We start from the raw sequence: 21,946 nt of genomic DNA, 5'->3' as shown, positions 1-21,946 counted from the left end.
ACCGTCGCACCCAGGCGCGAGCGATTACAATAGAGATTTTGCGAATGATACCTGAATCCACAGCGTGCGTCGTCGGGTGATTTCAGACAGCGTGTAATTAAAAGGGCTTATTTCTCTTATCTGTATCTTTTTCCCATCATCCTCATTCGGTGGTATTTGATATGAACAGTACTTTTGTGAAAGCGTCTCTAATTTTCTACCGTAATTCCCGAATGTGTCAGTCGGTTAGGCATTCTCATTTCATTAGGCTGCAAAAACGTTGTATCAAAAATGCAAAAAAAAAGATTTCAGAAAATAATAACGAAGATACCGCTCGTCTTTCATATTTTCGCGAATAAGAGAACATGGTAAATGCATATAAAGAATTTACCACATATTTTCCATTGAAGTGCTAATGGCCACGAAGTGAAAATTCTTCAAAATTTAAATCATTTAAAGGCATGCAATTTCATTGGTCTTAGATAACTCTCAGTGAACGAGCAATCGAGCGAATAGGTTTTGAAGTTATCGCAGTAGTTTTATAAAAAGCATCAAATAATATCAATAAATCATTCAAAAGAGTGACTTCTCGGATAACACGATTAGACAGCACTGTTTCATGCTCATTCTTTCGACTATTTTTTCGCCGCTCTTCAACGGATTTTTTTTTTTTGCAAGTAGTATTCCTTCGGCAAAAATGAAACAAGATCATTAGCCATCCTTCTACACAGTTGAGCAACGCTTCACTTAATCCGCTCTGGAACAAGCCAGCAATGTTAACCTAGAAGGTATCTCTTGGTAGGAGTAATTACTTTTGTGTATTTCTCTTCGGCAATGCATGGTTCGTATTAGACGATGGAATGTTGAGTTTAGGCGGCTGACTGAATATTTTATTGGGACATCAGGTAATATGTATATGAACACTCTCATCAAATTTATGCCTTCGCTTTCGCTGCCATGTACCGGATACGTATAAGTATTTATATAAATATAAAATGCACAAACAAAATAATCAAAACAAGACAATTCATTAGCGCTGGCTCTTGAATTCAAACCAGTGACTCCTCGCTCCACAGCACCGCCTTAGAAAACTATACCATGTATCAAGCTCGCGCCGACATAATAACTGCACGCTATTTACATAGAATCTTTCGTCATACAGTTTTCAAAGTATACATTAGAGCGAACTCTGGCACTAGTGCCTATGGAAGCTGCAACGCTCAGTGCTTCAGCGAGCATTAGATTGATGGGTAGTACATGGTTTCCTCTAATTTTCGTACTTCTGGATCCGTGTGTTCTTGTGGCTTGGAGCTGTTTTCTCACGAAACAGTAATCAACAAATGAACTGCAGTTGTGCTTCACCACTTTATTTTTTTTATTTACCATTTGAAGTAGAGTAACAAAGTTCTAAGGGGTTCGTTCTTTTCTCGAAACAAAACCGAAAAACGGCAATAAACGAAGCAACAGGTGCAATTCGCTTCCTGCAAGTACGAAGACTAGGTAAATCCTTGTACTATCCATCATTCCCATGGTCGCTGAACAATCGCAGGAGTAAAGTCCCCTCTAGTTATTTTAGGAAATTCTATTCCTTTCACAGGACACTTGTCTTGGAAGAACTTGAGCATATTTTTCACTTTAAATGCTCCTACATTTTCTTTCAGTTTATAAACTCTCCTGAGACGAACGCCAAAAATGGCCTCTTTCTCCACCCACTATTGATGTTTTAATACTGGAACATTCTTGTTATTGAAGTTACATTGTGAATCACTTTTTATTATGCCCCCACCCCTGCTTGGTCTTTCGACTGCAGTATTCTGTAAATAAATAAATAAAAATAAATGCGGAAACAATTGAAAGTAATGCCGTGCACACAATGAACCATACGCAAACACATAGCAGGAAACACAGATAGGCCACTCCACGCACCACAGTAAAAAAAGAAAGAGAACTGTGACAGTTGTTAGCTAAGGCTTATTTTGTGTATGCATGCGCCTTCTTGACAAGGAGGTTTAAATAATCTACCGGGCTGGAAGCTTCCGCAACGCTTTGACAGCAATACTGAAACCAGCTTTTGCCCTTCAATGATCTCAAAAACAGGCTAATGTCTGGTGGTGCCCACTTTGTGAGCAATTGGCTTTGATTTGTTAGTCTAAAGTCAACGGTAATTGTATATTCAAAGATAGTTGTTTCTCATGAAATAACAAGTAAACAGTATCCGTCACATACCTTCCATAAATATCGCTATGAATTTAAGCCCTATTATAGAAACACTTGTAAAATAAATACACACAATTTAAGCACCATCTCACCCGAAAACGTCACCATGTTCAACTCGTTGAGCGTGCAAAAAAACTGCTCAATCACCGAACGCCAGCAGCTCACCATGCCGCTATAAGATGGTAGCCGCAGCCGCCATCTTACAGTGGGTACGCCTTCCCTCCTGGACAATCATTTACACTCCAATATTTTTATACGCAAAGCAGCACTTTGAATCACGTGTGTAACGCCGTATGCACGTGCATCCGTATGACCCCTCGCCGCAGGTGTTGGAATGGTGCCACGTAGGTCACGCCAGAGCTGCGTGGTAATGTCACGCTCCTCTCGCACGCTTCGCTCGCAAGTGTACACTGACGTCACTTTCTCTCTCACCAGTAGCACGCTCGGCACGGCGCCTGCAGCTGCCGGCTCCTCCACCCACTCGCTACACCCTCTCCACCTACGCAAACGCTCGACCGCACTTCGTGTGAAACCACTTTTTCAACTCCTTTATCTCAAATGAAATTTCAAGAAGCCCAACCCGCCTCCTGTATCTTGGCGTTTAAAACAAACGTATACTCGAATAAACGCTACACCGAATTTAGCTCCAGACCATCCTTCTAAAACCAGCGTAAACGCCTCTTTCAACCGGGTGAACGTCATGCGCCACCCAGCTGCTGCTTCGCAATCCTTCACGGTTTCTTCGGGGAGATGCTCAATAATTTTTTGACGCGTGTTTTATTCCAGGGTTTACATCGGCTTCGCTGACGTACTTTCGTCATGGAAGTGATGTGAAAAATATATATTAAGAGATTGCGAAGGAAGGAAACCCGCAGGCAATTATATCTCGTGCAGGATCTAACCAGCAACCCCCTCGATTCTTAGCCTGCCACTAGCGTGCCTACCACTAAGTTACAAAGCGTCCGTTGACCAGAACGCTAACGGCAAGCCATTTATATACACCGTACATCGTTTCGCAGTCCTCGCGGCTTCGAAGCTTAGCGCGTGTTATTTATCAGTGGCGAGATTGCACGATACCCACGCGTTGTACGTGCTGCAAAGGTTATCGCCTCCCCGAAACGCCACCCCAACAGAGCATGGTTTGTCCTGTGAGTTCGCTTATTAGAATCGTCATTTGGGGAAGACGAAGGTCACTTCGCATGCTGCCACGACCGCGTTCACGAAAAAAGCGTGCTGCTGATGCACGACGCGGAAATGATTGTGACATTTGTTTGCGCTTGTGCTGTGTATACTTCTGCCTTCGTTTCGTGCGCCTTTCTCTCTGTTTGAATAGCATGTTGAAAGTGTCGAGCTGTACCAGTTGTAAGTCCACGATCTTCCATTGTTTTCAAATTTTGTTCGGGCTTCTTGCCCGAGGTGTGTGCTGCAAGTTTCGAGATGCATGCTTGCTATTCCTACCGTGACCTTCAAATTTTTGGTGTTGCTGAAACAATTCATAATAAACGTTCAACCGCCTCGGCGAGGACCAGTTTCACTTTCGTGTTATATCAATTCCTACACTTGGGGAATCAGCCATGTTTTTCAAACGCCCTTTGTTTTTGACGACCATGCGTCTTTCTGCCTACGTGGCGCGCTACAGGTGTAGGGCTGTTTTTCGTTCTTCGTGGGAAATTTCGATTTCTTCTAATTGCAGTCAGTGCTTCGTCCTTGTGTCGAAGCAGCGACCTTTTTTGTAAGCACTGCACCACAGTGGCGTGCGCAACCAAAATAAAAAAAAAACTTTTGTTGGCCGTATGATGTTAACCACGGTCATTTGACGTTCAAGCCAAGCCCAGATACTTATCGAATATACTATAACGCTATTCCCCAGCACTACAGCTTATAGAACATAGAAAATATCTGTCAATTAACCAAAGGTTGAATAAGGAGGAGCAAGCCACTTTTCATTGGATTCTGAGTAATACTTTCCCGCAAATTTATCCTCTTACATCACATCTATGTGACACTTCACGCGTACAACTGCGCAATCTGCTATGTAGCAGACTCCTAGCGCACCTACTAGTCGTGTGCCCGTGGCATCTAGAAGACGCCGGAGGCAAGTCTTTAGCTCCTGCGAACGTCAGCCTCCTCGCCATGATGTGGGAGGCCTCGATCTCACCCGGGACGAAGGGGATCAACCTCAACTCGTCACCAGAGCACGGGAGGCGAGTGTGACCAAATAGTTCCTGATATAAGGGACCCACCCACATAGCGTGAGCCTGAGCTTGCATGCTCAAAACGCTGTCTTGAATATAAGCGTCTACTCATTCTTTGAATTCATAATACGACGAAATGTGTGTTAACTACACTAAACGTACGCAAGTGCTACCAAGCAATTAATTGCAAGAAATAAATGGCTGTGTGTGCGCGTGTTGAAGCGTAATCTGGAAGAAGAGAGCGCTGCGCTAGCTAGTAATCTACTATGACAATCAAGTGCGTAAGAGCCCCAGGGACGAAGGCAAAAAACACGAAGTGAGCACAGACTACCAGTTGAAAACGTACTATCAATTACAACAATATAGAACCTACACAGGTGCTTAGGATTGCTAAGAGGTGGTTAAATGACCATTTTCTTTTGCGTAAAGTAGAAATTAATTACTTCCCTGTCAACTTACACACTCATTAACGTGTTTTTTTTGCACTCTATATGTGAAACGTTAATTACGTTCTAACTTCAGAGTCAGCATCCCCACTCTCCCTTTTCTCCTTCGCACTTTCCTCGTCCCTGGCGACTTGCGTATTTCACCGCTCCAATATAATCTAAAACCCCACATGCCATCATTACCTAAGCCGATCAAGTCCTTGATGGCGATAAAAAACTGTAGAGTATATAATGTATCAGTGTAACGAAGGTCGTAGGCTCGCGAAACAAGACGACGATAAGTGGCGCCACGATTCTTTATGCGCAGGCGAACTCTCGCGGAGTTCCCATTGTTTTACCATGCGATCGATCTTTGTCAATAAACAACGACAAACCTCGCCGTGACTTCATCATTCTATGTTGCGACACAGCAGAGTTGTAACCTGTTCAGTCTTAGTGACCACACGTGGAACCACTGCTTCCAGCAAGCGCAGCTACTTCTGGCGCAAATGTTTTTTTTTTCTTCAACTTGCTTTTTCTTGCGTGGTGAGCGTTACTTTGCTCCAGAAGATGGCGCTCATCTGGCCCATCTTTGATTCCAGTACGGCATAAAATTGGCGTTTCGGAGAAAATGTCGATGTTTTCGTCTTCGAAGATTTTGCTGTGGTTTATTTTTCTGAAGTAAGTGTGACAGAACTACTGAAAGATATCCAGTGAAGCTGTAATAAATTTTGTGCGTAACCAGCGCAGTAAATCACACTCAAAAGGTGTCTAAATTAAATACGTAAATTTTAAATAATGGAGTTTCATAATTATGAATAACTAACGTTTGACAGTTCACATACTACGCATACTAAACAACTTTTTTCACAATTTTCATACGGTCAGGAGCAAAATAAATCATTTTGAACTAAGTTGACCTGAAATCGCCTTTGTATGTTTCCGGAGGATAAATATTATCTACTGCAGCAATACAGAGAAACTTGCCTGTTTCAACCATTACAAAGTGTTGCAACAGTCAGACCAATCAAGAAATTCTGCGATCGGAAATCGTACCCTCTTGAAGCCAGGCCGAGGAACTATTTCAATCGTTGACATCTAAAAAACCATTGGCATATATGCGTGAGGTTTTTGGTCATAACACTTGGTCGATGAAAACCTCATGTCAGAAGTGTTAAGAAACTGTTCTGGGAAAGTGATAAACTTCATGTGGGAACGCTACCAGAATTACTCCATTTCAGTGGGTCTCTTATGTGAAAAAAAAAATCAAATTCTTGGACCGCATTTTTGTCGTTTCTTTGTTGAAAGCAGGACAAGCTTGCCGTTTCTTCGTTTTTTGTTTCTGAAAATATTATTTCAAAAAGAAAAGTGTATTACTTGAGTCTGATTTTCTCATGTTCTGTCTAACTAAGCCGATTCTTTTTCAGGTTCCACTTGTACCACTAATGGCAGCCACACAAATACTCTTCTTGCGCACCGAGGGAAAAAAAGTATGTTCAAAAAGTTATTAAAACTTTTGCGCATTGTTCGCGCACCAGAAAACGTAGATGCCCGGCACGAAATGAGCAAAAACAGAAGGTTCTCCTTATGTGTTGTCACCAGAGACATTAGGACGTGCAGTGCTTTACAATTGAAACTTGAAATGCGTGCGCTAGATCTCCGCGCTTACGTTGCGGCCGCTATGGCCATTTCTACTCCACCGGTGGCTGTCTCGCGAGATCTCGTCGGCTGTGAGCATCCACGGCATGACTACATAGCGTCAAGAATACACTAGGCTCTCTAATGGCTGCTACAAAAAACGGCTGCGTTCATCGGCTACTGCAGTTCATTCCTTCATCTATAGATGGCGCACAGCAGTACTCAAACTCAAGGTTGTTTACACCTAAGCGCACTCCAAGCTTCGGTTCTTGCGTAGGTAAACTAACGCTGTGCTCGACAGCCTCAGCCGTTACGTACCCGACGCGCCGCGCTTTGTGTTCCTTATATAGGCTTGTGCGCCCTAAACTAAAACGACCTTTTGCATCAGGCCCATGTGCTCAGATTTCGGTGCACGTCAAAGAACCCCAGGTGGTCGAAATTTCGGGAGCCCTTCACTACGACATCTCTATGGACGTTTTGCCACGTTAAACCCCAACAATTATGTTATTATTATATTACTTTAGGTTCTCAAAATTCACAGTAATAAATTTGCTGTATTTAACGGCGAAGCTGTATAAGATATCGTCAACTTGCACTCCGTCGTCCAGGACATCACGGGTGAGTATGAGCTGTTGAAATCAGGCAAGCCCGGCTAACAAGAATAACCGGTGCGAGCTTAGAAATAAAGTTGGTTAAGCGAAGTAGAGCCCGTGAAACAGTTTAAAGCAACGAGCAGAAAAAAAAGTCAAAGAAAGAGTAAAGACAGAGAAATCAAAAGAGAGAAAAAAAAGAGAGGAAGAGAGAGAGAAACATATCAAAGTCATAGAAGGAAACGGAAAAGAGATGATTAGAAAGAATAAAGACAAAAAAGTAGAAAGACAGAAACACGCTCGATAAAAAAAAAAGGGGGGGAATAACCAGAGAACACTACACCTACAATGAGACAGCGAGACATGACCATGAACGCGAAAAAACAGAAAAAGCAGAAAAGAAGAACAAAACAAATGAAAAATAGATGAAAATGAAAAAGCGATGAGGCGGAAGGAATAAAAAGACAAGAAGAAATGGAAATAAATAGATTCAGAAACGTTGAAAAACAGAGAGAGAGAGAGATAAAGAAAAAAAGAAGGAAAGATAGAAAGAAAGAAAAAAGTGCCGCCATATCCACGAAGTGAATGATGATAGTGAACGAAGCTCCGGAGGTAAACCTGGTTAACCATGAATCCTCCGTACGTTTCGCCCACTCGATTTTATTACAACTCTCCCCCTAGCGTACGTCGCCGCACTAAATCAAACGATTGCCTTCGACCAATGACACGCGACACATGTGACATCATTCCTATTTTATAACATCTCACATCTTTCATCATCAACTACAAGTACCGCCGTCTATTTTATACCATCTTGCATCTTTTCATGATCAGCTACAAGTACCGTCATCTAATGAACACTGCAAGAACTAAACGAGAGGTGGCTACATACAGGGGATGGTATGGCCATCTGATGAACACTGCAAGAACTAAATGAGAGGTGGCTACATACAGACGACGCACAGCCCACGCCTTAGAAGCTTCATCCCTAAAAAATGAAAAGGAACAGCCAAGGTCACGCAGCTGCATTCTTTATTCAGGCTTGGCACCGCTAGCACGAAGTTGCCACAATAACTTCAAGAGAATTGTTTAATGAGGCGTACAAATTACGCACTCTGAACAAGGCGGCTGCATGAACGTAACTAAACTTTCTAATATACAATGAAAGAAGAGAACAAAAAAAATACAGATCTAAACGACGAGCTGTTGTCTGGTCTAGAGATGTGCGAATCTGCGAAAATCGCGACATACAAAAAGGGCATTCATTTTATTTTTGGTTACGCTAGTTTGAAAACGTCGACCTATCTTGCGCATAGCAGTTTGACGTAGTTGCAGAAGCTGGAACCACGTTACGAAACAAGTGTTACACAAATTAGAGAAAATTGTGCGAGCGGGTTCTGGCGCTCTGGTGCTGGCCTCAAGCTGCTATATCTGCAACACTCCTGATCTTCGTTTTCGTGAGAACCATTGTGCATCTCAATAAAACAAGATAAAACGAAAAGAGTAAGAAAAATACCGACCAAGGTGTGATCGAGATAGTTGCAGATGGTTCGCTTTCCCATAAACAAGCCCGACGAGAAAGTGCCACCGTCTTCGTTTCCAGCTGCCGAATACGACACGAAATTCGATCAGTAGCGAGGAACCAATTCACTGTATCCCAGCTGAGCGAGCACCTGCTTTCCGGTTCAGCAGCGCGAGGGGAAATTCAATGAGCGCAAATTCGATACAAATCCGGGCGCCTTTCCTTCTCCAGAATTGTTTCAGTGTTTTCTTTTTTTCCCCTTAGGCTTCTCATAGATTCACTGCTATGCCCTCGGCTAGATCGAAGGTGGAATCGGTTGCAAGAGCCCGTGATATTCTGTGAGTGAATTCCCGAAGTTTCTTCGGTAAGTGAACGTTGGGCAATACGCTTCTGCGTTGCAATTTTGGTAGTTTGGTCAAAAGTTTCATTATTCAACACCTTTGATTTCTTTTACGATTGTCGAAGATACAACATACACAGACGGTTACTCATGATCACTGTGGCTTGCCTTCTGAAGCAATCGTGTCCGTTCCAGAAGGGGATGACGAGTTGAAGTCATGCCATCGTATTAAATGTTGTACTAGTTGGCAAGGCAGCGTGTTTAGGTACAGGACAAAAACGCCATCTCATACGTTCACACAACCAACACTCTCCCTTAGCGTTTCTTAGTTTCACAGTAACTTTGTAAGATAGTAAGTACTTTGTACTTACCGAGTTTCCCATTCAGCGATGGAAGTTACCGAAGCAGAAGAGAAGGATCGCTTCTCAAGCCGGTGGTAAAACGGGCTTGCCGCTTTTACCACCGCTGTACGACCGGAAGAATCTTCAAGCGAAAGTCACGGAAATCAGAACTTCACGGGACAAATGTGTTGCTACCGTTCCGCCGGTTATCAAATAAGAATGAAAACACGATCACTTCAGTAGCCAGCTGTGCATTGTCGAGCCGAGGGAAGGACTGTCAGTTGGGTGCGACGGAAAGCGATGACAAACTTTTCTTGGAACAGCACGGCGACACCAACGCCTTGCTCGACACCACTCCCGTGGAAGCTTATGAGTGATTCACTTTAACAACGATGTAGGTTGAGTTTGTGCCACCCCACTGCGGTTATCATGATCGACATCGTGGTTTCTTTTCTGAAGTCAAGTGCATCCATTTCGGTAGAGGCCGGCTGCTTGTAGTTCGTGCAGTCGCCGCATCTTCCCGATGCAACTAATGAAAGTGAGGCCGAAGACGTGACGTCAATGCTTTCGAGTTTTCCGCCGAGCACTGTGAAGATTCAGCCACTGCGAAAACCTGCAACAATGAAAAGAAGGAAAACTCGAGGCTCCTTCATTTACGTAGCTCTCTCTTGGACATTAATACGGATACATATATGCATAAAATTGCTACTGCCAAGTGAAAACCCTTCTTAGGGCTGCGCGCACAAAAAAGACGTAGTTTATATTACCCTAATGACGCCTAATGAAAACACGTGGAACTCATTCATTTTGCCAAAATAATTTCATCGAACACAGTTATTTCACCACACCTTAGATGTTTCTATAATTTCTTATTTTACCACATCTTTCAGCTTTCATAACTCATAGCCCGTTCCTTTTTGATACAAACTTTAAGTAAGGTTACTTCAAACTCACGTGCGAAGACTTTTTACTAGAAAAGTTGTCCCACGTGCATTAGTGACATACCCGGTATATGAGGCCATTTGTAGGTGACACCATTTCTCGACAGCAGCAAAGATGTGCTGCCACAACTGAATGGAAATTAGGTAAAAAATCATACCTAACCAAATATTTTAAATTATCACAAATGGCTTCAAATTATATGCAGCCCAGACGCACGGGAGTGTGCTGGTTAAATGGCATTATCGAACTGCAAGGCGTGTTGTTTCGCAGGGCTTTTGAAAACCACCAATTAGAACCACCTGTACCCATCGTAAAACATTAACCCCTATGGGAAACCCCGTGGTACGTAGTGCAACAATGTAATTTTACCAGAATGTTGCAGTGGTTCTCAGCTGCAGTTCTCAGTTACCCTGACCCTTGGTTTAGGTGTATTGTCGTGGCACTCGAATCGCGGTGATCGCTTGTGTTCTTTGAGTTAACTACCTGTTACGTCACTCTGCCGTAGCTGGTACCTGAAGCCACGTTAAAAAGAGCTAGTGATTGATAATTGCTCTGCCTAGAGCTTCTCAGAATCCAGCTGCTCGCAAGAAAAAAACCCTGATGTTTCAATAAACTTGCTAAAATTATTTAATTAATTATCGTGCCATTTTTTTAACGTTATTTTTTGGCAGAATTGTGCCCCAGCATCATATGTATTGAATTATCTCTTAAGACCTTAACTGCCGACTCTTATTTTAAAACAAACGTTCGACGAATAAGAGTACCATGTACCATTTACTACGAGAGAGGTTTCACCTGTCCCGGTATGTTGAGCTAGACGGGAAAAAATATTACATTAGTGTGAGGACCTGTGTTTGAAATAAATTGCGAACGGTTTAGAGCACCCTTTCGCTGTTTACAAACACAGGTCCTTGATGGCATCGGGTTTCGTCCACCAATCTGCCGTTGTATGAACGATGGGCGAGGAGAGCATTAAGAAATAGCCTGCCAATTTTCTGCACTTTCTTTCCTTTAATTGACAAAATATATTCAAACAAATGTTCTTTTGAGCAACATAAAAATTATACGAGATTCCCTCGAACTTTACGCACCTTCTTTTTATCTGAAAACTAAGGAGTCACTTTTCTTATCCTTGAAAGAAACTTGAAAACGTGCTTTTAGTTACATGTTAGGAGCTGCTAAATGCGGTGACAGGAAGTTTTTTTGGGGTACAAAGTTGCAGTCTTGAAACCATAATGTTTCCTAAATATTACCCAGAGGGGACTCTGTCGCCTGCGTTCGTTCAGCGACCATGGAAGTGAGTGGTAGTACACACATTTACCTAGTCTTCGTACTTGCGGGTGGCGAATCCTGCTTGTGGCTTCGTTTATTGCTGCGTTTCGGTTTCATTTTGAAGGATAAATTCAACCCTTTTGAACTTCGTGACCCGATTCGAAAGGTAAGTCTAAAGGAATAAGATGGCGAAGCGCAACCGCTGAACATTTGCTATTTTTTGTTTTGTGTGAAGACAGCTACAAGCCACACGAACACATACGGAGCAAAAAAGCAGGCCAGAAGTACGAAAATGAGACAAATGTGTGTACTACCCATCGTTCCCGTGCTCGCTGAAGCGCCGTGCGTTGCAGCTCCCATAGACACTAGCGCGAGAGTTCCCTCTAGTGTACCTTACAGAAAACTCTATGCTTGAAACCGTCTACAATGGGACACGCGGTGCATGGCCACGTGAATTTACAAATCAGACAGAGAAAATGGTTATTTTCTGCAAAATCCAAACAGGCATTGTTTCAGAACGGTACAATCCGCCTAAAGAACCGGAAGTTATCCGTTGACCATGCCACCCTTAATACGAAACAACCTCACGCAGACTATGCACCAAATGCTTTTTGCTGGCCTATCTCAACACAAGATCAGACAGTACAGGTTTCTTTCCTACATAATTAGCATAACCACTTGACTTCCCGTATACACCAAACAGTGACACACTTCATTCTCTACATCTTTCAACCGGTGGCCTTAACTCGGCCTGATAAGTACGTATCATAACACTTCAGATGCTATGAACGACATTAAAGATAGTTGCACGAATATGCTCAAGGAGCAACGCAAGTGTTTTCTACCTGTACAATCTCTACAGATGTTCTGGCTGCCAGCTCACTATTCTACCGAATACGTTAACAATGCGACAAAGAATGCCTAAATAAGTTCACCAAGTCTAATAAACAGCATCGAGTACGTAGTCTCTTTTATAACGCGCATGTTTGCAAACGACGTTGCGTATATCCATATAATTTTAAGATACCTTCTACTCAATATTTTTTGTGTGTTAACGTCGAATGTTAGAACATATTCAAGGAAAAAGCGCCAACTCTTTCAAAAGAATTCATTAAATACAATTTTCTTTGTTAACCTGAAAGTATTGGGCCTTAGCCTAATTGGTATGCTACCCTGCACGTGGTAAATTGATAGAGGAGACTTGAACAAGGAATAACAATCAGAAAAACAGTGAGACAGGACACAACAAGGAGGTTTAAAATGCGTTTTAAACCACATACAACGCCACAATCTGTCTGTCTTGTGTCGTATGCGGCAGCATTATCCATGTACAGCCACTCATACAAGTCGGTTGTCCTTCAAGCACACAACTTTTACTCAAAGGGCGCCGAAACTTGGTGTAAATTCAACAAAGCCCAGTTGAATGGTGAACCAGCAATTCATAAAGAACACCTTCCAGCATCTGTTAATAAGGCTGTTAACTTAAATTATGTTGAATTAGCTCATCCAGAATTACTTGCTAAATTTCTTTACCAGTGCTTTCGCCCGACAACTTTCGATGGCTTGTCGGAATGACATTCGAAGATAGTTGCTAATCTCATCGATCTCAGGTCAAGGTTAGTGAACTTCTCTGCACAGCGTAGACGTCAAAGAAGATATGCTGCAAAATGTCCACGATATGATGGAGGTCACTAAGAGTGTTTTCGGTCACGCTGAACAAAAATAACTTCGTGAAATTCATCCGACGTCGTAGCCTGCGCAGCAGATAGACGTCTGTTCGGCGCAGTTCACTTGGTATATAAAACGGTAGAGGCGAGTTCTGGTAATATTGCCAATATTTCTCGGTATCTACTGTATTCAGTGCGGAGTTCGTAATATCCTGTGTGATGATTTCAAGTTTGGCAGCAACATCAGAGCTTGAAGGGGTACAATATCTTCCTTGTCGACCTGCAAGCCTGACCAATCTGCATAACGTCATGTTCGGCATGATTGCGAGGTGCGCTTCAGCAGAGGGCTCCGGAAGTTTCGACTATCTGGAGTTCTTAAAGTGCACTGACGTCGCACAGTACGTAGGCTCTAGCACTTCGTCTCCCTTGAAATTCGATCGGCTGCAATCAAACCCCGTACCTGCATTTCAGCATGCGAGTGCCACAACCATTGTACCACCAGGGCCAGAATAATACCAATTTTAGTAAACCGGCAGCTGCGAAAGGCGCCCGACTAGAAATGGATGAAATCAGTAGTGTATTCATTGTGGTGGGGTAAGAACTCCTGCATAGAAATTAACGCTAAAAGAGACCAAAAGGCTGGAGTGACAAATTAGTTTAGGCAGCGGGGCTTGACAAAAAACAGAAAGAGGAACAGAGAGAACAAACACTTGTGCTGAACGCTAGCAAACACAACCTTAGTAATAACGTGATGACAGTGGTGATACCGCAGAAGAGCACCAGCTTGGCCCAGTGCGGCAAACAAAAGGTGACCGCTTTGTCGCCTGCTTATGTCTTTCGCCATATTAAACTCAACTTTGGTCTCCTGATATTTTTTTTTGTCTTTACACAAAAGGCAGCGTCAATGAAAAGGCTCTCGCCTTTGAAGATGAACTTCCCACTTCTGGGCAGGTTTGCCTGCCCCCGCCACCCAAAGGTCTGCTCCAGTTAATCTTTTTTTGAAGCTACGCCGAGCGAGAACAATGTGCGAGACAGAAGAGCAGCGCATCTGCTGTAGCTACCGCTGAAAGATTAGACGTGTATGGAGGGCAGCAAGACGTGGCGTCCTTCCTTATCTCTCTCAGCACAGTTTCATTGTTCTTTCACCTTCTCATTTTTCTATGGTCACTTTAGTCTATGTCCTTTTTATTACTTGTTGGATCTGTACCTTATTTGCATAATTTTGAGTTCAATTAAGCTTAGGTCGAGCTTTTCACATAGCACGGAAAAAAATAAATGTGTTAGTGCATTTCATAAAGCAATTTTTTTACGCAGTTCATGGAATGACTACGCGCTAACTGACTAAATCGTCAAGGTCAACACTCTCCTCTTAAGAACTTCTCTTCTGTCTGCGCGAAATATAGTGCCCGATCATTTACGGCATAAAAGTCTCGACTACCCCTGCAACCTGTTCCGTAAAATCAAAACAATAAAGGCGAGCTCTGGTGTACAAAGGTGGCTTCACGTCCTTGCTAGACAGCTATGCAGAAAAGCTGGCTTTGCAGTTATGCGAGGGGTTCTGTTTTTTTATTTTTTTGTTATCGTGAGTTGTTGTTAAGACAGCGTATTATCCACGAGCAAATACGGTATATATTGCAGTTAAAGCCACAACGCTAACTTAATGTAGTGACCACGCGCCAGTGTGCCTGGTTTATCGTTATTCCCACCGTAACTGGCGTAAAATGTTTCTGTTTAGATTGCAAGTCTATAGCCCTACATCCAATTTCATATTTCAGTGAATTTCGTTTCATTTTATTTGATTTTATTATACACCTCAGGGCAGTGGCATTACAAAAGAGGAGAGGCCAGAACATTTTCACAAGAAAAGCAACAAGAAAGAAACTGTCGACCTGCAATCACATAAAAATAATATTTCCCAAGACCACATTACGTTATTAAGGTAACCCTGTGGTATAGAGCTCCAGAAACTTTCAGCACGTGAGATTGTTTAGCACTCAGCTAAATCCAACGCCGTTATTAGTCGCAGGTTTCAGCGTCTTGCCTTCATTTTCCCGGCAGTGAAGAGATAGATATTTTGTTGTTACCCTGTGCCCTACTTTATCGCAAGTGAACCCACGGTAGGCAGGGAAGGACATTATGCGCGGAAATTCTCATTAGTGTGATGCAGAACCCTCTTACACTGGACTAAATTCCGCACCTCGTGCTCACAAATTGCTTTGGCCCTCGAGGGTGTAAGGGGTCGATTGTACATTTACGCGCGCGTCCGACTAGTTTTCAAGCCAAGAGAAAGTGGAAGTCCATTTCGCATGCTGCATGCGCAGCACTTAAACGGGCCAATTTTCTGAGCTGATTGCCGGTTAAACCAGGGCACGTGTCCCACGTATATATCACACAGCTAGCCGCCATCAGTTCTTACCTGGCGGGTGTAAGGAAATAATTTTAGTGGTTATTTCAAGTATACTGAGCATGTATTCGCGAAACACCATCAAACCGTTACCGAAAGTCAAGCATGTGCAATGAATCCTACATGACTGCTCTGAATGTAAAAAAAAAACACTCCGACAATACAGAGCAGCGTATCATCTGCGTGAACTGCGTGAACACTCCAGCAAAAGTTTGCGGGACGCGAAATTTACGAGCAAACTATGTTCACGCTTTCTTCTGGGAACACAGTTTACATCACAGTGGCCCAGCTTGTAGTGTTCATGTGATATATGCACTTGGCAGATAGATTATATGCGTCGTACATTGCGACAGAAGTTCGCATTTCTAATGGAGCCACCTTCTGGTAAAAATGTTCTGAATGGTATATGTATACGTAATACACTTTCTTAGCAACCATGATGCTTACTGCAACCTAAGGCGAAGTTATACAGTTTTGCTCGATTACCTCCTTGATGTAGCTGCTGAGTGTTAAGCCAGGCTGTGATTGGCTTTGCGCATTAAAAAATGGACAACTGCCTCCCACTCATTCCTCTCTAGCGGAGGGCTGGCTACAAGAAAATTTTCAACCGGAGGAAAAAGCCCTTCATCTACAAAATACTTGTGCTGGCCCGGTATTCAATAGTCTTCAACGTGGCATTGTGTAACCGTTATTTAGCATTACTGGAAAACACCACGACGCTGAAAAGAATTAAAGTATGAGTATCCTGCTAATAACTGAAGAAAATTGAAACAGCCAGATCACAGCGCTTTTTTGTATATTTTTTACTATCTGGTAATTTACGCCATCTTCCGCACCTAACGTCACAGAAAAAGCCCGTGCAGACGGAATAAAACTTGTCTAGAATGGTGCAGAGCGTACTGTGGACCCTGTTCTGTACAGCGGCCCCATCACGTTATCTACCAGTTTCCGTTCATGCTTAAGTAGTGCCACAAGGACATGGCGTGCGATATGACTTTGTTGGGTGTCATTATGACGTTAGTCTTTGCATATTTTTTGAAACAACAACCGAAGTGCATTCTAGGCAAGTGCAATTCTGTCTTACATGTGTTACCAGACCTACGGCGTTCTGTTGGCCTCTCTGAAGAGTCTGAGGGACGCTCTCGTGTCTGTGTGCGTGTGTGTTATGTATATAAGCATGTATGTATGTATGTATGTATGTATGTATGTATGTATGTATGTATGTATGTATGTATGTATGTATGTATGTATGTATGTATGTATGTATGTATGTATGTATGTATGTATGTATGTATGTATGTATGTATGTATGTATGTATGTATGTATGTATAAATGTATGTATGTATGTATGTATGTATGTATGTATGTATGTATGTATGTATGTATGTATGTATGTATGTATGTATGTATGTGTTTGTGTGTGTTTGCGCGTTTTTCCAATCCAGTGTGGGGTAGGGTACCATATACTAGCGTCTGGTCAACCCCGCTCCCGCCCCTTTTCACACACTCTCTCTGTACCATGTGACTACTGTTGCAACTTCAAGCATTCCAGTAATGAATAGACGCCCAAGTTGTTTCACCTCATGCCCATTGCGGTAGACAAAACCAGCGATCTCATAAACGGGACGGCAAGTGTCATTCTTTCCAGTGTTTCTCAACGGCATGCCTTTCGCCGTCGGACGCGTGGCCTGTCCTATTCTCAGCCACAGAAGACGTGGCTGTAACCTCATTCCTGCGAGCCTCCCGTCGTGCTATGAGCCATTTATGCCCAGTGCCAAGGACAACCGCGTGTTGTACCACCGAAGCAAGGCCAGCGCAATCTCATCTCGCTAATTGAATCTCGATCTTATCGACAGTCTGACCAGCTAGGGACACCAGCCTCGCAACGCGCCAAGCTGAGATGAAAATGCATTACCGTAATTTCACCAACGACACCGACGCTATCACATTCTCGGCCGCCCACGTCACACGTAGGGCTCTGACGTTCCGCTGTTTCACCGCCTGGTGGCACTGACGAGGTTGAGGAAGAGGTGACGTCACGTGTGATCCATTAGACAAACCCAATTATCATCCGCGCTAGCACCACCACCGCGCGCCTCTGCCAGATAGGCTGAGCCCTTCAATTACGCTCGCAGCTAGGCCGCGGTGAGCGGGTGAAGAGACGGACGTTGACGGCGCTCGTAGCCGCAGCAGTTTTGCGCCCCGGCTAAAACTGGGGGCTCGAGTTGCGAGACACTCAAGCTAGTCGAGACGCCTCGGCTTTACCTTTTTTTTTTCTGTTTTCGCAACCCATACGCTCTTTGCGTGTCAGGGTGCGCCGTTCTCTGCAAATCCCGTAGATATTGTGTTAGTTTAGCGTCCGGTAGCTGCTGCTGATGTACTGTTTCCTGCGAAAGAACCCGAGAAAATATGGACAATGAAAGTGAGCTTGTGACGTTGGTATTGCTGACATCTCCAGACTGCAAAGCCAGTTGGCCGCTTCAGGGATAATTTAGCAGTGTCAGATTGCTCATACGAACGATCGACTTTGTGAAAGCTTCTTTTGTATTTCTTGTAGACACTGAACTCTCATTCCAAAAACAGGCTCCATATAGAAACGTTTGTCAGGGTGTGAAACGACAAAACATCACTTTTATTGCGAGAACATGGTGTCAAGGATTAGGCATCTAGAATACGTAGGTGTCATAAACGGAATATGATATAGGTAAAGCATTTACCGCAGAGTGTTCTCTGCAATGGCCTGTTGCCTAGAAGTTCTGCCATAGTTGTGCGCACAATCAATGCGCTCTTTCTCTCTCGTAATACTTTTTTTCACTATTTATGCATCTTCCCAGGCAATGGTAGCAAGCCAAGCGTGTGCCCGGTTTGCATGGCATGACGCCTTTCCCTACTTTCATCCGTGTATGCACACAATATGACTCGCAGTACAGTAAAACGATGGTCTGAAAGCTGGCAGAAATACGACAGGCATCACAAAAGAAGTTTGTTTCATAACAAGTACGAAGCAATGAGTTTGCATGCGAGGCTCTGAAATGTTATACTAATTAGAGCTAGCTACTAACTCGATTTGCATCTATTTTGGCGCAACTCAACAAAACGATGACATAAGTGACCGCTCATATTGCGGAAAGCAATGTGATCATGTTGCCAGTCGCTTCAACACAAACTGATCGGGGATGTCACAGAAAGGAAGAAGTTTTACGCAGTCTGTCAATTTCTGTCGAGAGACCACGCACGAACGCCATGTACCGTGTCTTGTAGCCGAGTCCACGGAGCCCCCCTCTCCTTCCCCTCCACTCTCTCTCTCTCTCTCTCTCTCTACATCCATCCCTTCATGGGCCTTTCTGGGCGACGAAAGGCACGCGGCACGTTCTTTTTTTTTTATTCTTCACCGCTTGAGCCACAATCTGCGGCTGCCCACGGACGCCTTCACTCGCACATAAAATATACGACGCTCGTAGGTATGTTGTCATTCTTAGACTTTATACGTGACCTCACGGTGACGTCGACGGCGATGGCGAAAGTTCACCGGGAGTGACGATATAATTTCTGCCGGAATAGCTCACATTCAGTATTATTGTAGAAAATCTAGGGACATCATATACCTGATAATCACAAGAAACTGGGTTTTTGGAGAATAATTAGTGTACCCTGATCATCAGGTTGAAATGCATTTGCCAAAACAGGAAATTCTTTTTCTTTTATTATTCAAAAGCTCGCGAGAGCCCTTCATTCTGGTCAGCTCGGTACGGAGCGATTACTTTGGGAGTATAATCAAGAGGCCCATTGCAATCACTTCGAGTACATAAATTTTTATCCATTTCGAGTCAGACTCAGATATTAAAGTACACTTATAGGCTTGTTTATCGAATATACAGTACCTAACATATAACAAGCATCGCATTTAATGCACACTTATGTTTGTGTAGTCCGTGACGACCTTCTTCCCCTATTTGAGAAGCCGTATGCCACGCTCTTAGAATAAAAAAGTTCCATCAATTTCTTTCTGTATAGGTTGTGTAAGTTAAGCAAACTTTTCAATAGTTTTTCTTTATTATTATAAAAGTATTCTTTGAGGACACATCAAGTTTCAATTGTCTTCCATCCAGCAGCGAAAAAAAAAAACAGGGGGCCTGTTACCATGATTGACATACTTCGGCCTCCCTTACGCTTCGCCTTGCTTCTTTCTGAAAGTCTCTTAATGATGCTCGATTGGCGCAGTTACGAAAAAAAAATGCCTTTCTTTCTGACCGAATGTCTCTTATGATGCAACGGTTGGCATAAGTGTGACCCGCAGATTTTTTTTTCCCCCAGCAAAAGCTTTTATGTTCGCAAGGTACTCACGAAAAGACCTCGTGGCGGCCCCTAATTGCTTTTCTCTTTTGGAAGTCCGCCCTTATCGAATCAGCACCACACGTGCCTTGCTTAATGATGCTTGACTCAGATACAAAGCAAAGACTGCATTTGTTTCTACCTACGCTTTATCGATCGAATAGAGAAGGCTCGACAGCAAAGAAATTGGTATGGGAAGAAAGAAGAACTCTAGTGACCGACTACAGCCTCTACGGAAAAGAGTAGCCGCCGATTGGTTTCTTTTCTTTCATCTTTCGTTTTACTAAATTCAACTTTTTTACTTTGTATGTTGTGGTTCGGTGGAAACAAAGCCTTGTTAGCGTGGCGAGAAGGGTGAACCTTTTGATCCTTCAGTTTAGGGGGCGTATATAACGCTACAAAGCACGCCTTGATGAAGCCTACAAATACCATTTTGGTTTCACGTACGTAGAGGCTTTGCGTACGTAGATTTTCTACGTGTAAGCAGTGCGCATGCTCAGATCATAGCGGCCGTGCGTTGGCGTCACGGAGGTACGTGAGATCAGATTCTGTGCATGCGTTTTCCGCGCACGTAGACAGCATCGCGCGGGCGCTCAAACAAGAAAGCGTGATGAGCGCGACAACAAGATAGCGTGTCTGGAATTGGCTACCGCAGTGTTCGTGATTCCCAGCAGATGGAGCTGCGTGGTATATCTCTGCCCGCGCGTCGCGTACGTGTAGCTAAAAGCGTTTCTGATGGCGTGCACGTAACGTATGTGGACTCGTCACGTACTCGTAATACTAAAAAGGAATACAAGAGCACTACAAAGTTTACGCGAGAACGTTTTTCAAAGAATTTGGTTAAGCAGCACCCTGGGTAACCGACTTGCGCGAGTTGGGATTTCATATTTGGGCCAGTGCCCATTATATATATATATATATATATATATATATATATATATATATATATATATATATATATATATATATATATATATATATATATATATATATATATATATATATATATATATATATTGTAACGACGAGAAATAAGACACAACGCCTTTGCTGCAGGCCGGCTGTTCTTATTCTGCTTCGTCTTCGTCCTCTTCCTCCTAGCATGCGAGTCTGTGCCAGAGAGAGTTCCAGTTTCGGTTTTCGTCATTACACTCGGCCATGACTGCTAGCGCGCAAAGGGCAATTTTCTCTGGAGGGCGGCACTGGGAGTGCCGTGGTAGTCTGTCATGTGCACGCCTCGAGCTGTCCTGTGGAACTGTCCTGTACTCTGGTGGACGACCCTGGCTGTGTCGAGGTGGTCGTTGCAGGTCGCGTCCGCGCGGCAAGTTAATGTAGTCACCTGGAGAATGTAAACCCAGCAGGTGATACTGGCTGGTGCGGAGTGATCGCATTGGTGGCGGACCATCGCGATGACTACCCCTTCGCTGCTTGGATGACATTGCAGGGACACCAGTATGCAGTACTGCGGCCCACACTGAGCGGGGACGCCTGCGTTGTTCAGAGCGAGGGAAGGTACGATGGGCTATATCGATAGATATCAGCGACATCGCTGTGTAGACTTTGCGCGTAGACTTGCGACGCAAGTCGTGCTCTAGCGTCTTCGCTGATGCACTGCTGGTCGAAGTGGAGGTTTTTGCCAATCCGTCACGTGCGTTCATGTCGACATGGCCAGTTGCCTCGCCATCCGGAGCAACCGTGAACTGCACCGGAATGACTTCGATGGCATCCTCCTCAGGTGGAGTAGGCACTTGTGGCTCGTTAGGGGAGACGGCATTTGGCAAGTTACGAGCGTCCACGCACTCGGCCAATGACGGCAAAGGTGGCAGGGGATGGTGCGGCTCCTTACTATGGGTCAAACTGGCCGTTGTGACGTGTGCTTGGTCTCCGGCTGGTTGTGAAAGAGCCGCCGTCGTCACGCAGCAGGTCAATGGATCCAGGCCATTTGGGGCTGACCAGCTTGGAGGCTGGCTCACTGGCTTCTGTGCTTTATAGGCGGTCCTAAGTTGGGTCAAGGGTAATTGTGTGTCAGGTGTCGACGCGGAGTCAGAGATCTGCCCGGAGGAGTACACCGTCCAGCTTGT

General features: G+C 43.9%; 1 protein-coding gene across 1 annotated transcript in view; it reads right to left on the bottom strand.

Annotated features, from left to right (window-relative positions):
* Positions 1-9,428, bottom strand: part of mAChR-A (muscarinic Acetylcholine Receptor, A-type) — a 69,296-nt gene extending 59,868 nt beyond the window's left edge. The window contains exon 1 of the mRNA XM_037418946.2: positions 9,278-9,428. The gene's annotated coding sequence lies outside the window, so the exon portion shown is untranslated. The remainder of the gene's footprint in view (positions 1-9,277) is intronic.
* Positions 9,429-21,946: the final 12,518 nt, after the last annotated feature.

Source organism: Rhipicephalus microplus, chromosome 6 (genome assembly GCF_043290135.1).
Source record: "Rhipicephalus microplus isolate Deutch F79 chromosome 6, USDA_Rmic, whole genome shotgun sequence".
In the NCBI taxonomy this organism is placed as follows: Eukaryota; Metazoa; Arthropoda; class Arachnida; order Ixodida; family Ixodidae; genus Rhipicephalus; species Rhipicephalus microplus.
Note: the sequence above shows the minus strand (reverse complement) of the source record. Positions and strands in the feature narration are given on the sequence as shown.